We start from the raw sequence: 17,676 nt of genomic DNA on the forward strand, positions 1-17,676 counted from the left end.
ACCTAAAATGCATAAAGGAAGCATAAAGAGAGAGCTCAGCATGCAGGAGGTAAATATGCAAACTATTGCAGAAGGGCAATTCAGTTTGCCTAAATTCAGTTAAATAACTCCTGAATCCAAAGCAATCCTTAACTGCTCTAAAGTTGCTGTGTTTCAAAGAGGATACTCAGGGTTGTTTTCTTACTAGGCGTATTCTTTAAGCAGTAATCTATAGAGGCTCCAAATCAGCCAAAATGGAGAGAGCTTCCCTCATCATACCATGTTTCTGAAAACTGATATGTAGAACATCTGCAATAGTATTAAACATGATAATCTCAGGTTTCTCTGTCTCTGTCCTCCTTTTTAAAACCCCCACTGTAGTGACAGGAGTCAAGTCTGTCCTCCAAAGGAAAACTGACTTTTTTCAGAATCTTTGTTGACCTTCAGCTCTTTCTTGATGATGACATTGCAGCCTTGTTTCCATTTTATTTTTTGTGTGTGCGCACTTTTAATTATTGTATTTTGAAGGGTTTATCGAAATAATAAAAGTCAAAATGACTTCCTAAATATGTTAACCTATTTCTGCTGTTGGTTTCTTCCTGGATAATCCCATACATGGGTTATTACTCTGTTTCTCCAGAATGTTTGTAACATTGCCAGTACTAGCTGACAGCTCATTGAACGAGTTACAACTGGCCTGATGAGAACACATTTCTGAAATCTTCCATCCATGTGCCATCCATGCTAATTTATAAACTTTACTTCCTGTTTATTTCAGCCATGTTTAATGTCAGCTTTTGACAAGATTACGCTTTGTGTAGCCTGTTTAATTCTCTCCGCACCCGTATATAGATTTGCAATTTTCTTCATGGGGCATTTTAAAAAGTTTGTTTAAAATTCTTAAGACAATTAGATAGAAAAGTAGCAGTAAGGAGTAAGGTTCCTTTCAGTAAAGTACCAGTTTAAAGACATAAAGAGACCTTCACCGCAGTCTGTCTTCAAAGAAACACCAAAACCACAGACATTGTGTTCCTGGTCCAATATATCAGTCTTTAGGGTCTTAAAAAAGTAATATAGGACATCGATAAAAGAATTTTCAGTCAAATATAGTGTTTGTTCTAAATAATTGCACTGAAATGATTCTTTGTATCACTTTACCTAACATTAAGCTATGGTGAAGTATCTTTGGTCAAATCAGCAGCTTCTTGGAAAAAGTTCTAAATAAAAAACATTTGGTTTTAAGGGTAAAGTAAAAAACGTATTAATAATTGATTGATATTCATTTATTTCATAAGAAGATATTTTAAAGCCAGCTTTTAGCCCTTTGAGCTGTCCGTTCCTTTCTCCACTTTGAGTCAGGGGGTTCCCACCTCCACATCATCCATTGATTTCTGATAATGGACACCTTAACATTTTCCGTGACTCATTACAATTAAATTGTGAAAAAAAAAAAAAAAAAAAGTTTATTTTAGGGGGAAAAAAATGAATTTTGTGTCCTCTGAACTTTGAACCAGTCCTTGTATAGACTGAACCCGTGTTGTTTGATTAACCCTTTCCCCATATCTATTTATTTGAGATCTGTTTTTAGCTGCTAATGTAAAAATATACTACAATGAAGATACATTTAGATAATTTTTTTTTGTTTTTTTTTTCTCTTTTGGGCTGTTAATATTGTATTCAGTAATAAAAAGAAATGTAAACATATTCATCTTAGGAAATGAGTTTTTAAAAAGTGAGACAGAGAAAACAGGATTACTCAGCCTGATATGAAACTTTTATATCTAAATAGACTATTTTTTTTATGTGAAGTGAAATTTCTAATTCTACTAGCATAGTTTTGCCTATTTTTCAAACCATTATGTCTTACTGAGCCGAGCTATTTCTGGTCTTCATTAGATGAATTTTAATCAAGTTAATTAACTTTAAAATTATTTTTATTCACTTAAACAATATTTAATATTTTACATTTTTATATAATTATGATCAATTAACAAAGGAAACTTTCTTTTGAGGCAACAAAACACTAAATTTCTTACATTTTACTATAAACATCCACCCAATCCTACGAATGACCTCAGGCTTCTTGTTTTAATTGGTTCCAAAATATCCTGTTTGTGGGCTGGAGATGGATGGGAAATAAATTGAGTTTTCTTGAATGTTAATTATTATCTGTGACAAAACAAGTCATTTTAGCAGATATGTTGGATCCTAAAAGAAGTCAATCTAAACTTGGTTGAGTTTGAATCAATCACCAAACAATTTACTCTCCAATGAAAGCAAACAAAGAACCAATTTGGAAACATAATAGAAAGGCAGATAAAAGGCGATTGTTTTGTGGAAGAAAATTATTTTTTCCAGTGATATGATATTTTTCTATTTCCAGGACACACAGAAGGTTAGAGAAATGAAATTACAGAGCAGAATTTTAAAACAGTGAATCTGCTTTAAGTTACATTGTCCCATTCAGCTCCACTTGTAAGAGTTGTATGCGCTTTCAGCGACACAAAGACAAGACATTCAAATAAGAGCTCCTTATCTTCCTCGTTCCGCAACAATGAAAACCCAATATATTTTATTACTTACAGGAATTCTAATTAATGTCTGCTTTCTAAAAAGAGGACAATCACTTGGGTTTTATCTCTCTAGCTGGAGCCGGATGCATTTGAAGCTGTGGAGGAAAATAGCGAGGACTCCGAGATGACAGAGGGCAATATCTCATTTCTGACTAAGGAAAAAGTGGAGCCGACTGCAGAAGTGCTCCAGACTTTCTTTATGGAGAACAGCCTGACGCTGCATCTCGGGGCTGCCTCGTTCTGCTTCACTTCACTCACTTTGCAGATGAGGTTGGCAGCGGTAGCCTACTCCATATTTCAGAGTAAATTATGGCCTCTGCAGAGGAGGGTGCATTAGGAAGATAAGCCACGGCAACCCTTGCCACGCTGCAACAACTGGCCACCAGGAGGCCTAACAATGGTAAGACATGCAGTTGGAAGCATGGGATGCTTCGGCATTCATTGGAACTTTAAATTCATAAAACCTTGTGAGATCTTAGTTATGCTTTCAAAAGTTTACTCTTTTACACTTTTTTACATGTGTTGGCCTCTTTTTTCTGGTTTAACATACTGTCGACACTTTTTATTTGCACAGTTCTTATTCTTATTGTACAGTTTCTTTTTGTTTGAAAAAAGCCTGCTAACATATAAAAACAAAAAAGCAATTCTATAAATTGTTTAAGTTGTTTGAAAATCCTCAAAAGTGGGTAGCTAAAGGACAAAGGTGAATTAATTCAGCTTTACGTGCTCTTCTAGAAATGGACATAACTGTTCGACCGCAGTGTTCTGACAGTTTACTTCACACTTAGCTCCATATTATCCTTTTTTCTGTTTTCTTCTCCTTCCATAGCCTCTCTGATGATGGGGTAGATGTATAGCCAACAGGATGCAGCCGCAGCGTTGCCTCTAGCGCTGACCTCCTCTGATGACAGCCATATGTTTCTGCATTAAATATTTATAGCTGTGGGAAGAACTGACAGATATTCAGTGTTGTTCAACATGCTTGAGTCAGTGAAACCTTATGTTGCTACAGGGTTCTGTGTCAACAACCTTTTATATCAAGGGAAGCATTTTAATTTAATATTTCACTTGAAGAAGAGTGTTTTTCTACTTTGTTTTCTGGATACAATAACTTTTAGAATGTGTGGATTCAATTATTTGAAACAAAAAACCGGGACAAAGTGGAGCATCTGTACAGATGAACATCAGTGTAAAGCAGCTTAAAAGGAAATGAAGTTGCTCAAGCCGAATCATCTGAATAGTAAATTAGTTTTTGCTTCAGGTATAGCATTGTATTGCTCAGAACTGCTGGTATCATACAGACTGAATGGGCCTTGTCTGCAGTAATGCAGGCAATGACGGATTCTGTTGTGGTGCAGAGAAGGAGCTTTGTCAAAAAAGCAAAGCAGTCCCTTTATGTTCCAGCCATCGCCTCCAGTCATAGGATATGAATAATTGAATGCAAGTGGGTGAAATGAGCTCCGTCTGTTAGTTAAATGGGCTCAGCAATGGAGAGTGGGTGAAAAACTTGGTTTTCCAGGTGGAGCTTAAAGTAGAGCCGCTGCTTCTTCTCACTGAAAGGAATTCATTGTCATGATCAAACCTCAGGGTAAACCCAGAAGACATTGCAGAGATTATATATAATTTATGGTGGGGAATCATTTGGGATTCCCTAGAGTATTCTGGCAAGAACTATTTCTGTGTTTCACTTCTGGACCAGCTGCCTTAATCTGATCTTAAGCAACTGGAAGATGAGCAATACAATAGAAAATCTGATTAGAAAAACAGTCACCTAGACTTATAGTACTTAGACAGCCGATATTGAGCATCATAAATGCTGAAGTACATGGTAGCAAATCAAAAAGCAGTGATTATGTGTAGCCTTTTTGGAGGGGTTATTTCTTCCTTCTCTCTAAAAACAAAACCTCAGCTAACTTTTACTTCCTTAGTAGGGCTTTTCTATGCGGTGTTTAATCTCTCCCACAAGCAAGTTGTAGTCTTATTCTGACAGTTTCTCCACACCCTAAACATCAGCATCCACCTACCTCAAATATTACTGGTCCATCCAGTTATAATCAAATGCTTTAAGAACATGGTAATGATCTAATCTCTGGGGATCAAAATAGTGGCGTTTCTTTTTTCATTAACAATGACAATAAAGAAAACATTTTGTTGATTAAACTTATTTTCACAATAATAAAAAGACAGAAATAAACATGGCTCTAAGATGACTAAAACATGACGGGATGTGCGTGAGTTTTTGTTTTTTTTTGGCGTTTTCTATTCATCTGCCGAGGCCGACTGGGATTCAAGGAGACAGAAGCAGACATAGTGAAATAAGCAGAGATACAAAAGGCAACTGTGAACCAGCTCCACATGGGCCCCCTTTTAGGAAACACAGAGCCAGGCAGACGAGCTCCGTGCCAACTCCTATGTCAGAGGATGAAGAAAGCACATCCAGCCAGTCACAGTCAAGAGAAACAGGACTACTCTGAAAAACAGGCCAATCTCAAACATCTATAAAGAAAGGTGTTGATGGCAGCAGCACAGCAGTTATTTCTCTCCAGGATGGAGTCTCTTCTCCCTGCTGCCCTCTGGGGAGAGGCTTCGAAGCATCCGATGAGGGTCCAGCAGGTTCCATAACAGTTTCTTCCCCAATGCCATTAGACTGCTGAATGTTGTGTAAAACTGATTATTTTACTTACATAAAAAAATAATGTTAGAACTGTAAATATACAGTCATATATTTATATAACTTTTTTTATTTATTTATTACTGTTTTCAAGGCTGCACTTCAAAAAAATGAAATTGTCTAGAGCTGTTTTAAACAAAATCTCTTTTTGTATACACTTGTGTATACAAAAATGACAAAAATAAATCTAAGTCACAGCCACACGGGAACGGACCAGATGAAGCTACTATGAGAGCAAGCAACGAGAAAATAGTGTTAGAGATTGAACTAACAGATTCTGCAGAGTGGGAGAATAGAGATAGAATGAAGCAGAATGATGAAATAGGGGCCCTTTGTCCTCCAGCAGTCTAGGCCTATAGCAGCATACTGTAACTATAGAGATAGCTTAGGATAACCTGAGCCTCTCTAACTAGAAACTTTATCAAAAAAGAAAGTTTTAAGCCTACCCTTAAAAGTAGACAGGGTGTCTGCCTCACGGACTAAAACTGTTAGCTGGTTCCACAGGAGAGGAGCCTGATAACTAAAAAATCTTCCTCTCATTCTACTTTTAGAAATTCTAGGAACCACTAGTTAACCTGCAGACTGAGAGCTAAGTTTGGCCATTTAAGGCTAAATTCAAAGTTCAATAGTTCTGGGTGTTACTGAGAAAATGTAGTGAATTATGGCTGGACAGCAAGTGTAACGTTCATCACATTTTACTTCCTTGTTTATGTTCTGTCGGCACATTATGATATGTTTACTAGATCAGGTAGTATGTGCTTTGTTATTACAGATAGTCTGATGAGTTTAGGCCATAAGAATATGATGACCAAGTTTTCAGAGACTTTCCCCATTTTAGAACATCTTACCCCAAATGAAGACGTCTTCTATTTGAGCATTTTATGATTAGGAAAATCATATTCTGGTAGCAATGGGGTAGCATATTGTGCGACAGCAGTAGTCATGGTAACATAAACAGAAGAGCAGCACCTTGTTATCATCCCGGATGCACGTCCTGTCATATGGTGTGTGGATCTATTCATGTTAGTTATGCTGGGCTGATTCTTGCTGCTGTGATGGAGGAAGCAATGGTTCAATTTTATCAGTGACTAGAGTGTATTTTCAGAGTTAGTTATGAGTGGATTCAGTAATTTATGATTGTGATTTGTGAAACTGAGTTTCAGGCTTGGAAGTTGTCATTTTTGTTGGACATGATTTTTTCATAAGAAAGGAGTCAGTAAGCGGGAAACTGGATGAGGCAAGAACTGCATAAACAGTGAATGACGAGAGCGGGCGATTCTTCTGTATCAGATTGTAACTCAAATAAAAAAAAACAAATCTGTGTTTATTATGCTTAATATACTGATTTTTGGCATTAAATCAGCTTTCAATTCTGCTGAGACTGGCCAATAGGAACAAAGGGAAACAGGAGAAAAATCCTGAATCAAGAGCAAAGACGAACTCTGATTGCGAAAAAAAAAAAAATATATATATATATATATATATATATATATATATATATATATATATATATATATATATATATATATATATATATATATTTGAGAGTATAAATATATTTTTGAGTTTGTTTTCTTGGAAGTCATTTTCCAAATGTTACTTCATAATTTTCTCTATTCAAATTTCTCTCTAAACTTTTTTATTAGTCTCAAATAGCATCAGTTTCTGTAAAATCAGTGTGAAAATTTGTTCTCTCCGTTAAAATTTATTTTACTTTCAACATTTTTTTCCCTTTTCAGATTCGCTTTTATTCTTGAATTTAATAGAAATACAAAAACAAATAAACAAGACAAGTATTTAGTCAAATTGATTTTAACATATGTCGAGATGCAAAAGAAATATATTCACGTGTACAGTGCATAAATGTTTCTTAAAAATATAATAGAAGTACATTTATTTATTTTTTAATTCCCTTGTTGACATTTATATGTGGTGTACTTTGTATACACATAGAGAATACATAAAAAATATATTTTTTCATAATTAGAAAAAAAACTAGGCTCAAATGTGTTTTCAGTCGATTAAAATTTGATTAAAACTGCCATGATGTATTTATATTTTGTATGCATGCAGTATCAGTCTGTATGTGTCTTGCCGCTCTTGCTGAGATAACTTAAAACCATTTTGTAGCGGGTAAATACAGTGAGCCTGAAGATGCTTACTTTAGCACATAGACCTCTGAATGTGTGTTTTTGGTCCAGAATATCAATAAAGGTTTACTGGTGATCAAAAATTAACCTCAGAATTGAGCTATTTATGTTTCTATTGGCCCCGTGATCGATTGGAGATTTTTATGCACTTTGATGACAACATATACATCTCACTTCAATGGGAAGAAGTGGCCTCGTGGCGCAACGGTAGCACGTCTGACTCCAGATCAGAAAGTTGCTCGTTCAAATCATGTCAGGTTAATATGTTTTGGGGGACCAAACCTAGTGGTTTGGACATAGAGCTTGGAATCCTAAAGTTCTGAGTTCGAGCCCCACTTCCACAGACTCTGGGTCCCTGAGCAAAGACCCTTAACCCCACACTGCTGCCTGAGGGGCTGGGTTACATGCAGAGAGTTAATTTTGCAGCTCTGTACTTGTGACAGTGTAATGACAATAAAAAATAATTAAAAAAAACGCTGGGAAAAAGAAATATATAGGAAAATTGATCAGATGGAAAAGACCAACAATGATAGCAGGACACAGTATTTTAAATGAAACAATTCTGACCTTTTACTGAAAACACAAACAAAGATATAAGACAAGCACACAGTAAAGGTGCAACATAGATCTTTGGAAGAGCAAAAAATATATTTTCACCAAAAGATGTAAGCCTACCTTACTATGTTTAATAAAAGCTGTACCTCATTGAATGCACGGCTGACATAACCTGACACTAAGGGCAGTTCTCACTAAATTACTACTATGCAAGGAGATAAATCTTTTGCAAGGCAAAGTATGTACTGTATTTGAGTGTCTTCACGTTGCTCCGATTAACCTCCCTCACCACAATGTATATTCTTTAATACTATTGTCACTCAAATTGAAATATAATGTGCGGAATCATTTTAATTCTTTGTTTTCATCACAGGGAAGAATGCTTGTTCACAGACACAAGGGAGGATGTCACTCGTTAGATGGGACACCGACTTGTCGAGCTGAAGTGCTCCTTCTCCTCTAGCTGTGTGGTAATTGCTCCACAAATCACAATGACTGCCCAGAGAAGTGGAAAAGACAGCAGGTCTTGCCGCCACTCACCGTTTTGAAGCAAGTTGCCATGGTCACAGATGCAATTTTTTTCCTTACAGAGCATGTGATTTTCTCCTAATTCGAAGTAGTGAGTCAACACGCTCACTTGATTCTATCATATTAGCACACCCTTAAGGAAAGAAAACATTTCGATCAACATTCATCTTTCTTATAATTGTTTTAAAAGGCCATGTGTGGTGAATTATCACACAAATTTCTGTTTTTTGATATTCTACTACTACACTAGAAGTGTTTTAATAATATTGCTCTGGTCACATTCCTTCTCATGATATGTTTAGAGATGTGCCCCTATTCTGTAGGCTCTGGCCTTTAAATAGGTGTTTATTATAACTGCTGCATTCAAATAACTGCATTCCCTCCAAGCATAAGTGGGTGGTAAATGCCATTGTCTGCAGCGGCTCACTCTGTTTTATTGACAATCTTCATTCAAGCAGCACTAAATAAATTAAAAACTTAGATATTTCTACCTTCTGTTTTAGGGAATTTGATTGACAATTGACACCAAAGTTTCTGTAAGTAAAGTGGTACATTTTGGCTTGGTGACTGTAGAGAAGGATGTGCTAGGGTTAAAATATTTAACTTCCACCTATGGGGATTTTGATTGATGGCAGGTAAGCTTCAATTCTATGATGGAGAGAGAAAGTTTTCAGAGTGCTTCCCTTTTTCCTGATTTTATTTCCAGCATTATTCCAAAATATGTGGAACATTTTTGCAAATAAAGCAACGTTAAATTTACTAAATTTACTAAGAAGTCACATTTGCATAGGTATTTACTTTTGCTCCTTTTTTATTTTATTTATTTTTTTATTTTATTTGTTTATTTGATAGGGACAAGTATGTTTCATGAATCATGTCACACACTACAACATTTTAGCTAAGGCTAATTCTCAATGCTTGTCCCCAGTTAGGCTTTTACACAAAACACAGTGGCTGTACACAAGAAACAAAAGAACAAATTACACACTAAAACATCACAGAAACAAGATCAGGTCAGTAAGATTATTAATGTTCAAGTCTGACCTCTCAATAAAAAGTCTTTAAGTTTATGTTTAAAGGACCCAGTTTGACTCTCCCTTTCACTTTGCACTTTCGCTTGACGATTTGTTGTTACCACTTGTTGCCACTAGTTTGAGCCCCACTCCCACAGACTGCCACTCAGTGTCTCTGAGCAACACCCTTAACCCCACACTGCTCCCCACAATGGCAGTCTAATTCTCCCCAAGGTGATGGGTTAAATGCAGAGGTAAATTTCTCAAATGTGTGATCTGTAAAGTTCAATTATTATTTTTAATTATTGTGTGGCATTTATGGCCCCAGTTTTACTTCCTTACCTATCACGCCTATCTTTGAGTAGTTTTGCCCATTCCTTTTTTCAGAGGCTTCTGAGCTCCAGCCAGATAGTGAATTTTGGTGCACAGTCATTTTCATATTTTTCCATGGATGATCAAACAAATGTGAGTCTGGACTCTGGTTTGGCCACTAGAGGACATTTTAAGAGTTCTGCTAAAGCCACATGTTCATACCTTAACCACGGAATTACACATCCTCTATACCATCTCCGCTCGTTCCAGACTGCCTCCTCAAAGCAAAGCCTACAGTCTTCGCTGTTTTTCCTGTCTTGCTCAGCTCTGAGTTCCTTGGAGTTCGAGAAGAGCAGGCATAATATTATGTTCTCATTCAGAGGGGCGCAATATGGGGTAATGAACGTTTTATTTAATATGACATGAGTAAAACTGACGATAGTGAACATCCAGCATACAGTCAGTTCCTACACAAACCTCTTTTCTTTGTGGGATTTTGTAAGGATGCCTTGGATCATACAAACTTGGTTTGACCTCTATTTCCAAAATCAATGTCTCTTCAGCCATGCCTGAGATAAGTTTCTCTTTAAGTTGTGAATGCACTTTTGGAAGATGTTGTGACTGGATCTGACAAAATTTTAGCACAAAATGTATATCTTGATTGAGATTACACATCTGCTTCCTTGTACGTTGAATTGGCAGTAGTTTGCATCCAGCATTTAAACAAAAAAAGTATTCTTGTTCTGGAATATATGAAAATTATAGCAGCACTTGCCTTGCAGCATGAAGGTTCTGGGATCGATTTCTGGCCGTGGGTCTTTCTACATTGAGTTTGCATGTTCTCCCTGGGCATGCATGGGGTCTCTCCGGGTCCTCTAACTTCCTCCCACAGTCCATAAACATGACTGTATGGTTAATAGCTATTGCTAACTTTTTTACTTTTACAAACTGGCTCTGCTCGACTTTCATATTCCTGTTTGATGTGATTGCAATTGTGGATTGTGACCTGGCTGTATTCCAACTGACCGGGTAGCTTTGCTCCATATTTTGACCGTGAAGGATAGAGGAAACATGCGTGAATGGTGATGTTCGGAGCAGTCATGGTGAATGTGGAATAGTTCGCTTGATTAACATGACTGCGCAAGTGCTCTGCTGGACGAATGTGAGAGGAGTAGAGCAGTTACAGAGGATGTAAATGCCTTTTACGAAATATGGCTTCCATCCGGCCATTCTATCAAAAAAGACCTAATTGGCGGATTGCTGAAAAGAAGTTTGTCATTGCACAAAACAGAGAAAAAACAAAGAGCAAATGATCTAAAAGAATAAAAAAAACAAAAACATATAGAAAAATGCATTCCAAACTGATGAATGGTTTGTACCATGGTTGTTGTTGTAGCAGTTTTATGCCGATGCCCTTTTTTGGTCCCGATACCTGGCTGAGCAGTATCGGCCTATATACTATACCAATACCATCTGTTTGAAATTGAAGTGTGTGTGTATATATGGAGAACTGCATACTGCTTGGATGTAAAGTATTGGTTTTATCAAGCTGCTGCCTACCTTTGTGAAGCAGGAAAAAGACTAATACAAAGTGAATCCAGTAGAACTTTTTATTGTCTACCTGGAATGGCTGACAATAGTTAAATAAACTTTTGGCTCTCAAAATGGTATCGGTGATCTATTTGTTGGTACTCACCCCGTTAGTCGGGGCCCTGCCCGATACTGGTATCGGTGCAACACTAGTTTGTAGTTAGCAATATTCATGTGTTTGCAGCTATTTTCTTCATTTGCTGCAGGTTTGCATCATTTATCTTTTGGAGAAAGACCAGCATAAATGGACTAGAGAACCATGCAACAGCAAATGAATTTACCTGGTCAAGTTCACAGCTGAGAAAGAGGAATGTGGGTGAAAGTTTGGATATTTACATGCCATTTGTCTCTTAGCCTTCTGTGCTTTTAAATAACTAAATGCACATTAGATGTGCATTTGACTTTAAAACAATAATTCTGTCTTGTAAGTTGAAAATGCAGTCAAGGATATCATGCACTTATTATTCATTATCGTTATGTAAGCGCATAACTCCATTACTCATTTCTAAAGCCCAAATCATAGTTGATCTGCCTTAAGTATTTTTTTTTTATTCCAGCTGAATTCAACCTTTGAAATGAGATGGAAAAGAGATAACTGTTTTGCCTAATGGTATGCACCGATCCATCTTTATCGAGCATGACATTGAGAGCCATGCCGGCATCCTCCGCATCTGAACCACAGCCAATAAAACCAATCAGAGCATAGAGAGGCACCCTCCGGCCACCTAGAAGTAGTGGGAGGAGGAGAGAATACTGGAAAGAGAAAGAGAGGAGAGAAGTTGAAAAGAAAAAGTCTTTAAGTCACACTCCAGGATGCATCTCAAGGACATGTAGAAAATACCTCTTAGGCCAAGAACTTGTTTAGAGAAAATGATTTAGTCTCTTTCTGTTTACGACACACCTCAAACACAAAAAGAGCTCAGACTGTGATAATGAACAACAAGTCATTCACCAGCAGTGGAAGTAGACATATTGTATCTAATACAATACAAAAGGGTGCAAATATGTTCCTGAAATGGCATTATCCTGAGTGAGTTAACGAGCAACTTGACAAAGACCAACATTTTTGGACAGCAGCAGGAGATGGGTACATGCTTTCTATCCTTGGCTCACTGCTGTTCTCTGTCCTTCAAATGGAGCTGGTATCCAAGGATCCCTGTGAAGTGGGTTTTCAGAAAGAACTTTTATCACAAACAGGGAACACAATAGCACAACTTCTCAACTGGCCTTGATATTTTGTAAAGGCCATGCTGTGCTACTCTTTTTTTTCCTCTACTCAAAAACAAATGAGCAAGAACTAGACTCAAGGTACAGGGGAGAACAGAGTTATAAAAAGCAGCTTATTCAAGAACGTTGTTCTATTTTTCTGCTTACAATAGATCGTTCAAAAGATATCTAATTCCCATGCTTAAGACTGAATAGTCACTAGCTGCTTAATCGAATATTTAAATTACTACTACTGTTATATGTTATATGCCTTGTAGAGTGTAGAGTAAAAGGGGGGAACAAAGAACCACATAAAAAAAAAAAACTTTTAAGATCACAGTCTTTATCCTATTATTTTACTGAAAGGTTTTAAATGTATATGATAACTGAGGATCTGTTTTGAGACTAATTTCAGCCGAAAGAACACTGCATGAATGAGAAACCTTGAAGCAAACCTGTTAGCAAGTCCTACAAGAACTGAGACTTGGCTTGAGGTTCATCATGTGGCAGTAAGACAACCTTCCGCCTGTCTGTTATTTGGTGTTAATCTCTTGAAAAACCGTTGCAGAATATTTTCTATGGTATATTTAAAGCTGTATAAATATAATTTTTGCTTGGAAGAGTAGTAATATTTTATAACATTGATAAATGTTTCACTGTAATTCTTTTTTATTGAATAGCCTTAACAAACTGAGTTGTTCATCAAACTATGCATCTACAAAAAAACCTGGTCCAGTATGAATTCCAACTAAAGCCACCTTCACTGCTAAGTAATTGTTGACATCAACCTCACCTTCCCTGGGCTCTGTAGGAAATAAATGAACTTCCTGGGAATTGTCGATTGTCTTTCTACAATCACGAGTGCACAGTTTGGCTTTAAAGATTTGTCCCTCTTTTTTGGATCAATGCTGCTTCTGCTTTCTAACTCTGTCTTTGCTGCATCGCTATGTTTGTTTCAATCCTGCAATCAGCTCACTCTGTTTCTTTTTTATGTCCAGCTCACAGGTTTGGGTTCTGTTTGTCTCCCCTTGGCAGGCTGTGGGTGTTGAGTTGTTATTCTGTTCGCATCATGGCTCTGATGCTGCCCAAAAACACACTCTCTTCAAGGCCTCTGGGCCGTTTCTAAGCCAGTTTTCTGCCGGCCCACACGGTCGGGAGCTTAGCTAAGTCAGAGTTGTTGTTTTTTTCTAAGTGTGTCTCTCTGGCCTCAGTCTGTAAAGCATTCCCTCTGTAAAAAGTCAATAAACTCAGAGTTTGACTGACCTTTACTTCTGTTAAAATCATTTTCACTGTGAAACTTCAGTCTGGGTCAAACTATTTTTTTCTATAGTATATGGTGAAACATTCTAAAGTATATTGTTTAAAACTGAAGTAGAAAGTATTAAACATGTAAAGGAGCTTGTTGATGTTACAGTAGATTTTAAACATGTTTAAAATGTTAAATATCCTATGGAGGTGTAAACTAACCCCTAATGCACACCATACCCACAGGGACAGATAGACGTTGAAGGATAATGTTATGTTGATATGTTACTTATGCGGGGAAGAGAAAGCCGGTCAGAGCGGATGTAAAAAATGGACGGAACATTTTAAGAGGTTAAACAGATTTTCTCCCATGCCTGGAGAAAATCTGTTTGAGATATTTTACAAAAAGAAATGTGCAAAAATGTTCCACTGATGTGTAAAACTGGTACACAAATAGAAAGCCACTCAGTATCCCACTTTACAGATTTATTTACCTTGCTTTTTTTTTCAAACATAAATGTTTCAGAACATCAACTTTTAATGTGAGTCAAAGAAACCTGGAATGAAAACAAAACAGTTACTTAAAGGTACTTTAAAAATAAATGCACATTTGCAGCCCTGTAGCTGCTCCAGAGAGGGAACGCCTATGAATGCAAGAGCATGCACGAGCACATTTCTTCTCGTGTATGCTCTGTTTTAAAGTTGCTGTTTGCATCACTCATACAAGCTTACCCTCCAAAAGAAGATTTGCATTTTTTCCACTATGTTAGGCTTACCATCGATAAGTGAAAATGGGACCAGTACGTAGAACGGCCTTACGTAAATATATCCTCAGAATGATTGACAATTAGGACGATCACTTATTTGGATGATTCGTCCGGAAAAAGAACATCCTCCACTATACCTTTAATTCATTAGATAGAGAAAAACCTCTCCTAAAAAAAGATGGAGCTTATTAAAAATATGAGGCCTTCCTGACCTTATAATGGGTTTACCCATCCTGTGTAGCAACAACTGCCAAGTATTCATGATAACTGGTCTTTCTTGTGGTAAAATCATGAAGACTGACCTAAACTGAGCCTAGTAAGTCCTCTGGTGTCTTGGCTGTCAATTTTTTATTGCATGGAATAATCATCTCTTTCCTTGAAGAAAGGTAGGAAGCCCACTATTGGGAAGATTTGTCTTGTGTCAGGATTTGGTTTAGGATTGTTGACCCAAAGCAGAGGCAGGTAGGCAGAGGTGAATAGAAGGTTGATTTAATGAAGAATTACTGAAAAAACAAAGTCCAAGCAAACAGGCAACTAAAAATCCAAAAATGAAAACAAAGTTTAAAAAAAACAAACAAACAAGAAACCAGGAGTCCAAACTTCCAAGATCAAAAAACAAGAAAACTGAAGTCAAACGTTACCAAAAAATCATGGAGTCATCAGGGGAAGAATTGTAACCAGGAGGAAGGCTCAGAGAGACGAGTTGGAGGAAGACAGACAAAGTTAGACGAGGACCCAGCAAAGAAGATCTGAAGAGAGAGGGCTTTTAAAGGAGACAGAGACAATGAGAGGGCTAATGAGAAGATTGGGAACAGGTAAGGACAGAGCAGAAACAAAACAGGAGCTAGGGAGAAAGGAGAACACAAGAGGGCATCAGAGAGCAACAAATGAAAAACCTGGAAGACTGGAAATAACTACAAAACACAACAAATAATATTTAAACCACTAAGACTATAAAACATGGAGAAAAGTAAAACTAAGCACTCAAAAGAAAACATAACAGAACCAAGACTGAAACAGAAACTAAGAATAAACCAAAGAACACAATAAACTAAGAATTAAACCATAAAAGCTGGGAATCAAGGAGAAAAGCAAAACTGGATACTCAAAAGAAAATCATGATAGAAAACAGAAATCTAACATCTTGGTTCTAAATATTCCCCATTTCTACAAGAAGGCTAAGGCTATTTCCTTAGAACTGGATTTGTAATCCTTTCTAAACTGATGCTTTAAAATAATTAATATAATGATATTTTGCTTCTCATTTGTATTTTGATCTCATTGGAATAGCTCTTGGTTTTTTGAGATCATTCAGTCAGACACATTTTTTCATGACTCTACTGGTCCTTCCATTTCACAGTTATGGATGACTTCGTATTGACTGAACACATAAAAGGTTTGTGGTTGAATTTTGATAAAATGAGAAAGATCTTAAGGGTTATTAATAATTCAGTGACCTGTCAAGCTTCCACAACCTATCTGAGACATCTTCATTGCATGAGGGATACGATATGAAAAACCTGGTGGTTTCAAAGGGGAATAAAATACTCTGCATGTCATTCTCTATGGTACACAGTACACAATTTTTGTCAAACAGATCTTGTCAACAAAAGATTTGTCCGACATGGCTACTAATCCTCATATAAACGTCACTTATTACACTAAATAATAACACAGTCTATTAAAGGAACAAACTTGTTATCTTGATGATTTGTCCTATGAAGATGAACTCTGGTGCGGAGGCTACTGACAAAAGGTTTGTGTTGAGAAGGTGGGGGGGTAGATCTCCAACTGTGAACTGTTTCCGTGATTCATGTCTGCTGTCGCCATGACCTTTATGGAAATGTGTAATTACCTCAGCAGAGACGTCAAATACAACATTCTGAGTCAAGCGCTGAAATAAAAAGTTGAACGGAGTGAGGCAGCATGCGGGAAGCGCCAAAATTAATCTGGAGATGGGGCAGAAATTTTAACTCCTAAACAGGTTTAAGTGAGCAATCTTTCTCCTGCAGCACTAACAGGGTCTCAGAAGCATTTTATTAGCAGACTTAAATCATGGCTACAACTGCAGCTGGTGCTCCTGCTTTAATGCGCTTAGTAGACAATTTAAAACACTAGACAGAGGAGTAGTAGACCTCAAGCCAACAGAATAAGACTATAGGTGGACCATAGGGAATATAGCAAACTGATTATCCTTTTATCTCACATCCAGCACCGTCCACATCTTTTATCTAGTTTGTAAAGTTCCTTATATTATTTTTTATAGCAATAAAACAATACTTCATTGAAAGTTGGGGAAACATCCAACCTTGTGGTCTGAACACTTTTATTTCAGTGGAAAAAGAAATCCGCCCCATAAAAGCACTCTAATTCAATACTTAGTGACACATATTTAATGCGTACTTTACCTTTTAAAGTTTATCAGAGTATCAAGGAACTTTGAAACATCATTCATAACTTCCTGTTTCCTTTGGGTATTACTCTGGCACAAACATTTCTGACCTTTGAAAAGAGGAAGCAATGGAGATAATGACACATTTTTTTACCCAGTTACAGATTTAATGTATCTTCAAAGAAAATAGTACAAATAGATTCACATTTGGTGCTGAATTCCTCAATAAATACCACTAATTATTTAGTTTAGTATTTTAGTTTAGTAATTTATTAATATTGTCCCCCCATTTAGTGTATACTACACTATTCATAATTTGGGGGTTGTTCCCCTCACTCTGGTTTACAAAGTTTCTAATATTATTGGGAAATCCTTGTTGAATTTTAATAGCAATAATGTTTGTATGTTTACATCAAATAAAAATATTACCTAGAAACTATATTTCATATAAAAAAAAAAATTTTTTTTCCTGATTGTTTGTATTTTTAACCTGCACTACAAATAAAATGTACATGGAATATTCTCATTTAACAAAGAAAGTAATCACATTTCTGTTCAAATGGAATACATGCTGAAATATTTTTTCTTAAACGGAAGACATGCAATTTTTTAGGAATTTCTTAGGATTTTCTTAATAAATTATTTTTTTGTTTTTAATTATTATTAAATTCTAATTAAAACAAAAAACATGATTT

Source organism: Cyprinodon variegatus, unplaced genomic scaffold (assembly GCF_000732505.1).
Source record: "Cyprinodon variegatus isolate N-32 unplaced genomic scaffold, C_variegatus-1.0 Scaffold533, whole genome shotgun sequence".
NCBI lineage: Eukaryota > Metazoa > Chordata > Actinopteri > Cyprinodontiformes > Cyprinodontidae > Cyprinodon > Cyprinodon variegatus.